We start from the raw sequence: 7,322 nt of genomic DNA, 5'->3' as shown, positions 1-7,322 counted from the left end.
CAGCAGGTATCTCCGGCTAGTTACCCCCTGAGGACTGGCTTTGGCTGCTACTGCTGAGTGCACTGGGGCGTGTAAAGGGCAGGCCAAGTTGGCCCAACATAGGACCACCCAGGGCTCAGCGCTCCCTCCAGATCGCCTTGCCAGGTTAGCCAAGACTGGCCGGCATCACTGCTCAGTTTTGTTCTGCACCCAGTTCTGTTTCCTTCCCCTTCCCTTCCCATCTGTGGATCTCTAACAGGCCCCTTGCACCCCAAATCCTGTCTCAGCAGGCACTTCGGGAGGACTTGAACTTGTGAAAATTTGGAAAGAAGGGATATATTTACATTACTGGCCCTCAGTTTTCTAATGAGTGAATATTGCTCTTGAGAACAGTCAGTCATGTATCCTCATGAAAACAAGTTCCAGGAAAGGAGTCGGTGGCCACGGTGCTTATTCGTTCTAATGTGCACCATCGTAAAGGAAAACCACCAGGCTCTGAAACAGGAAGTTCAAGCAGGCATCAAGCTCTTAACATCCCTGAATGAAACGGGGCTGGAGGAAGACAAGAGGGAGGGGGAAAGAGTGGAACATAGCGGAGAGGGTCAGCCTTGTCCATAACTGCCTTGTAGACACGTGGGCCCAGTGTGCCTCCCCACCTTTTCCCGTTTTATTTTCTCAAAAAAAAAACCCTTAGATCCATATATTATGTAAAATGTCCTGCTGCCTGATCTAGAATATGCACAAGTATGTTTCCAACCAATTATTTTTTTTTTTCAAGAGGAAACAGGGTTTGTGAGGCAGAGAAGGAAAGACTTACTATATCAGGTGTGAATTAAACTTTAATTTACCTCTGACAAAAAGCTTGTTTTCATCATCGCGAGACATGAGATGATAATATATCATTAAAGCCAGGCTCTACTGCCAGGCTCACTGCACTTCAAGCGGTAGCAGATCAGAGTGCGCGCCGTGGCAGAGAAGGCATGTGAGTCAGGCTTCAGTCCCAAACAAAAAATCGTGTGTCCTTTTCCCTTCCCTGGGAAATGAGAGAGAGGTCCAGAGGCTGTTGGGGATCCCTCACCAGGAGAGAAACATCGCCATGGGGAATACGTTTTTTTTGCATCATGTTAATGTCATCATGCTCTCTGGTATTTCAGAAAATCATGGTATGCCTCAAAATCTATAAGGTGTCAGAAAAGGCATGTTCACCTTCTGCATTTAAGAAGTGTAAGCAGTAAAAGATTTACATTCCTTTATTTTATGGGAATCAACAATAACCATACAGTTCTTGGTACCATCACAGAGCTTCGTTTTTCTCCAGGATACAAGCTCTAAGTAGAATTTATTATCTGTTTATTCATTTATCTTTATCTTCCATAACAATTTATAAGGTACCAGGAAAGAAACTTTATTTTTCTGTAGCGTAGCAGACAATACATGTGTACACCCATCATCCTTTCGTTCTCTGATGAAAGACTTTAATTCCCAAACCAGTTAGATTTGTTGGAGCAACTTATAATGGTTGCTATGAACTGAATATTTGAAAGCCTCTCTTCTACCTCAAGACCAATTCTTCCACCCATGTTCAGTTTTTTAAAACATCAAATGTGTTTGATTTAATTTTAATTAATATTAACAAAAAATAATGAAACTGGGAGGGATGGGATCAAAGAACTTAATTTCAGAGAAGTGTTTTAACAGGAAGGATTGCATATTCTAATAAAATATATTCAGAATTCATTAAGCTATTCATAACAAGCAAATGGCACCAAAATTGACCAATATTAATTTTGGCCTAAAAAGTCCAACACCAATTTCAATGTTTTGCAGGTACCAATAGTAAAAAGATTTATAGAGCACATATTTATTTTATTGGGGTACTAGGTAATAGTTCATAAAAAGTGTTCATAAAAATGAAAAACATAATAATAGTAAGGAAGTGTTAAAAAAAATTGTTGTTCTAATCATGAGATCCAATCAGGTGATAGTAATCATGTAATAATTTGAATAGGAAAAAGCTGATGTAAAGAAGTATTAACTGTAGCAGAGAAAACTGTATACAGCAGTAACAAGAATTCTAAAAATTACTCTGGGGCTGAGGGAGCGAACCCAAGGAGGGGACAAATTTGGAAGATGGGGTTTTCTTCCTTGGTGCTGGGATTCAGACCTCATTGGAGAGAGTGTGGTTATAGCCCAATGGATGGCAGAGTAGTTTGCTGGTTGCCTTGTGCCAGAGCTGGTCTGCAGACTGCGTAAGCGGGAAGCATCCTCCTAGACGCCGTTAGAACTTGATGGAGGTGAGCGTCACTTATATTTGGAGCTGAAAGGATATAAACTGACCATTTTCACAGTTGTGTTTAACTTACTACTATCTTGCCATTTCTAAGTGGACAAATGTCCTTAAGATTCCAAGCACTTTATAGTCAACAAGGACCTACTGTAAAGACAGGAAACTATATTCAATATCTTGTAATAACCTATAATGGAAAAGAATCTGAAAAAGAAAAAAAATATATATGTATAACTAAATTGCTTCACTGTATATGTGAAACTAACACAACATTGTAAATCAACTACACTTCAATTAAAAAAAAAGATTTCAAGTAGTTTCACTTTATCAGTTCTCATAAATATTACAATAATCATATTCTAAAGGATATGAGCATATCCAGGATTGGGGGCCACTCTAGAGATTAAATATAACTTGCTGTATGTAGCCTGTGGATCTAAGAGTTTCCTAGAAGTCTAAATCGTAAATCTTTGAAATGGTTGATAAAGTGTCTCTAATCTCTTTATATTGTTTATTGTTTATTCTATTTATTTTTTGGGTTTGAAAAAGTGAGGGAAGATCAGGGGCCTGAAGTGTTTTACACTTTATGGTTGGTCAGTTGGTTGGTTTTCCTGATTTCTAGCTCGTACGCATGGCTTTAGCTGTTGCAGTTTCATGGAAATGTTAATCCTTTCAATATCTACAAATATCTGTGAAAACAAGTGCTGCTCCAAATTTTGTGAAAAGTGAAGCTTATACAAATTGGGGAGAGGTACTCTTTAAGAAAAAAATATACAAATTTATGAATTCTGTGATTTATGTGAAACTATTCTATGAAGCCTAAAGTGAATGTATATCCAGCCCAACTTTTTCTTAGCCAGATCCCAAAAATTCCCCCAGCTACCCCAGTGACCCCAGACGAAGGAGAAGTAAGATGGAAGGTAAATTAAAGTAGAAAAAGAAAAAAAACAAACAAACAAAGCATAAATACAAAACAGAAATAGACTCACAGACATCGAATACAAACTTGTGTTTGCCAAGGGGGCAGTGGGTGGGAAGAGATAGACTGGGATTTCAAAATTGTAGCATAGATAAACAAGATTATAATGTATAGCACAGGGAAATATATACAAGATCTTGCGGTAGCTCACAGAGAAAAAAATGTGACAATGAATATATGGATGTTCATGTATAACTGAAACATTGTGCTCTACACGGGAATTTGACACAACATTGTAAAATTATTATAAATCAATTTTAAAAATGTTAAAGAAGAAAAAGACATCACTCTGAACTGACCGACTATAGTCAAAATGGCCCACTTCTGCAAATTTTACATAATCCTATGACCATGTGAACACATTGCTAAGGTTTCTCCCAGTATCTTAGACTGGCTTTTACCTGTGTCTGGCCATAAAATGTGTGTCGTTAGTTTCCCATTAAATCTACCTCTGGTGACCAACCTAGCTGTAATTTATGAAGATCCATTCTCTGCTTTTCTTACCTCTTCTGTTGGATTTTCTTTTATTCGTGCTGTCTGCTTGATGATTCTTGGTTTTCCAAGAGCACTTATCACTGAGAGGTGGGCTGATCAGTTTAGGGAAGTGTCTTGGATATCCTTTTTAGTAGCTCCGTACCCTTTAACTCCACCTACGCCTTTGCTTCTCAGATCTTGCAAGGGATGTGCTTTGAACTTTAAGGCGTGTAAACGCCACAGCGCCTATGTGGTGTGGCCCCTGCCTCTCTCCCTGACTTTCTCTTTACTATATCTGTGGTCAGTAGGGTCCCTCAGCACATCACCCTCATTTTATTGCAGCATCTTTACAATTCCCCGAACTCCTGAAACACTCCTCCAGGTCTTTCCATAGCTGACTATTCATTATTTATATGTCAACTCACCTCTTTAGATTTGCTAACTGATACAGCGATAGCGCAGAAGGAAAAGGCTATGGGGAGTCATCAGAAAACACTGAGGTCAGAGGTTTTTTGCCTTATCCTTCCCTTGTGTCTGCCTTCTGACTTGTTTCAATTTTATACCTAGACTTCCTATCTCGTTTGCCTTTCTAACCTGCTCTCATCAGGTCCCCCACTGGTCTCTTTTGCAGAATCCTGATACAAATGTGAAAGAAAGCCACATGTTCAAATATAAAAATGAGGTAAATTTCTCTAAAAATTCCCACCCCAACCATCTTTGGGATCAATTGCACTTTTTTCAAAACTAAATACTACTATTAATCTTATTTTTAAGATAACTGTATCCCTACTCTTGTGTTTTTCCCTAGCAAACTCCTTATTCTCATGTTCACATTTACAGTGCAATCTTCTATCCCCTCTTCCTTCATTCTTTTCAAGTTTTACCTTAATCATTGAATTTTCCAATACTTGAAGGTAAAGGTTTTTCTCTTTTACCCAATGCACAGTCTTTTGAATTTGAGATTGTCCATGTAGGATGCTGGAGTCTGGAAGGAGGCAGGGACTCATAGTATGATACTGGGTCTTGTGAACTTCTGGAACCAAGTGAAACTGTCTGGAACATAGACAATGTATTTGATACTGTAGACTATGAGCAGCCAAGAATTTTCTAGAGCAAGACAAACATTTGGATGCTAGTCTCAGGTAAAGACTAGGGGGTCCTCAGGCATTCAGGCTATTTTGACATAATTATAATGGGAGGTGTCTAATCGTCTCCAAAGTGGTCCTGTGTTTTTTCCCCCCTTTGGTAACTTTCCATTCAAGGAATCAATATGCCTGTGTGTGTGATCTCTGACACTCAGGTGTCAAACCCCAAGGGAATGAGGAGAGTGAGACAGAAAAGCCTCCTCTGGCAGAGGCAGTGTATAATCTTCTGGTCTCAGAGCAGCCGGCTTTCAGCCATTCAGACACTTCTGAATATCGTGTGAATGCCACACCTTGTAATCCTTGAGGTCTGAGCAAGGGGGCTGACTTGGTTCTACCAACTGCAACCTCAAGGAGTAGGATTGTCTTTTATTCAAACCATATCTCCATCATTGGTAATAACAATGAATGGCACATAAGCTCTCAAGAAGTATTTATTCAGTGGAAGAAATCAAGTATTTTAATGTGTTGGCTTTATACTTTAAATGTACATAAACTTCTTAACTATTAAATAATAACAGAATATTTATTTATTTTTTCCATCCCAATGTCACGAGTAGCGTATTTCAAGGGTCTTTGTGAGGAAATGTTGGTGGAGAACTGAGTACTGAGCTGTCACTGCCCAGTGGGGCAGTGCATTTTAATTTAATACCAGATATTACTCTATAATTCTTTCTCCCCAACCCCTGCATTTTAAATAAGATCATCCAGTGTCTCCCTGAAGAAAGACTAACAAAATTTGGATGGATGCATTCTCTGTAACAAAGTACCTCCTTAAGCCAACAAGCCTTTTTGTTGAATGTAGCTGAGAAGGCACTTTGAAACATACCAAGAAACTTAAATGATCACATTGTGGTGATAATAGCTACCCCAAGGAAAACGTACCAGCAAAATCAATTTAAAAGCCAATTTACTGTTTGACCTTAGCAAACTCATCTGACCTTCCTTGCAACCAGTTAAAAGATTAATAAAATATGATCAATAACGGCAAAGAAAACCTACAGTCACCTACACTGGGCCGTGACTATGAACTTTGCTCTGTTGTGGGGGAAAATACTGCCTCTTTGGTGTTAAAGTCGATCAAGATTATATGGGTTAGTTTCATTCATGCTACATAAATAGGGCATAGTGTTTGCCTCGTGTCCAAAACACTTTGGAATCTCTGTAAATGGTGAAGAGTAAGCTGACAAAAATTAATTTAAATGAGAGGCTGTGTGGGCGTTGATTTTGTTTTAGAATCAGATAAGCTTAATTTAAGTTCCTAGAATCTGTAACTACTATCTGTGTAAGTTTGGTCAAGTTCTGTCAACTTCAACTACTTTATTTAGAAAATGGAGGTAATCACAGAGTTGAGGTGAGAATTAAGTATATTTAAAAAATGGACAGCGCAGGATCTGACATGGAGTAAGCAATACCTGTTAACAGTCATCAGTATTATTACTGGAGTGCTGCTGTTAGGATGAATTACGAACATATAGTTAGTAATTACACGGGGTATCACTGTATACACTTTGTGAACTAACATCATTTCTGTCTGGTTTTAATCTCATGCCCTTTTGTTTTCCTTCTTACAATTCTCGCACATTTCTAATGCATGTTATCTTGTTATATTTTATGCATTAATATTAAGTGCTTTAATTTATTTGATGACAAGATGGGGTTTAAATAAATGTGTAGGTGGATAGATCTAAATTTTTAACTATGTAAATAATACATGTATATACAGCGATCTTGGGCTAGAAATTACAAAATTTCACAAGATCTCATACAATTTTTATTTTCCATAATGAAAGAGAGGAAGTAGAGGAAGTGATGTCAAAGGTAAACATAAATCAGCTAGAATTTAAGCTTTACAAGTGTATGGACTTTGCCCTGTTATTGTCTGGAACAGTGCTTGATATACAGGACTTTAATGAATATTTGTGAAATGAACACATAAATGAAGTCAGTGGGTGTTACTCAGTGCTTCACGTACAGAGCAACGGGCCAAGCCCCCGGGGGAATAAAAGATTTAAAACACGCAAACCTAGCTCCCCTTTCTGGAACTTGCCATAGAGTATAGAAGACAAATCCCCAAAGAAACAACGATTGTAAGTCGGTTGGCATTGTGATGGAGACTCAAACGCATGGGTCTGCGTGTGTGTTGGGGTTAACAGTGGGTGTTTGAGGGGTGTGCGACGATTCCAACTGGGAGAAAATTTGACAGACTCTGAATACTATTATCAACAAGGAAGATTCTGAGTAGCACCTGGACGCTAATTTTAAGCAACATTTAGAATACTTTTTTAAAATAATGTAACTCTGACCTCATGAAGCACTGACTTCCTCAGATGGCAGATGGTCACCCCATCATAGGGAACTGATTTAACCAAAAGCTGAAACTTTCTTCCCACAGCACTCATTGCTATAAGGTACCTACAAGTAATTTTGATGAGGAGGTGTATGAAATGATTTAAGTTTA

The sequence above is a fragment of the Camelus bactrianus genome, chromosome 5, assembly GCF_048773025.1.
Source record: "Camelus bactrianus isolate YW-2024 breed Bactrian camel chromosome 5, ASM4877302v1, whole genome shotgun sequence".
NCBI classification, from domain to species: domain Eukaryota; kingdom Metazoa; phylum Chordata; class Mammalia; order Artiodactyla; family Camelidae; genus Camelus; species Camelus bactrianus.
Note: the sequence above shows the minus strand (reverse complement) of the source record.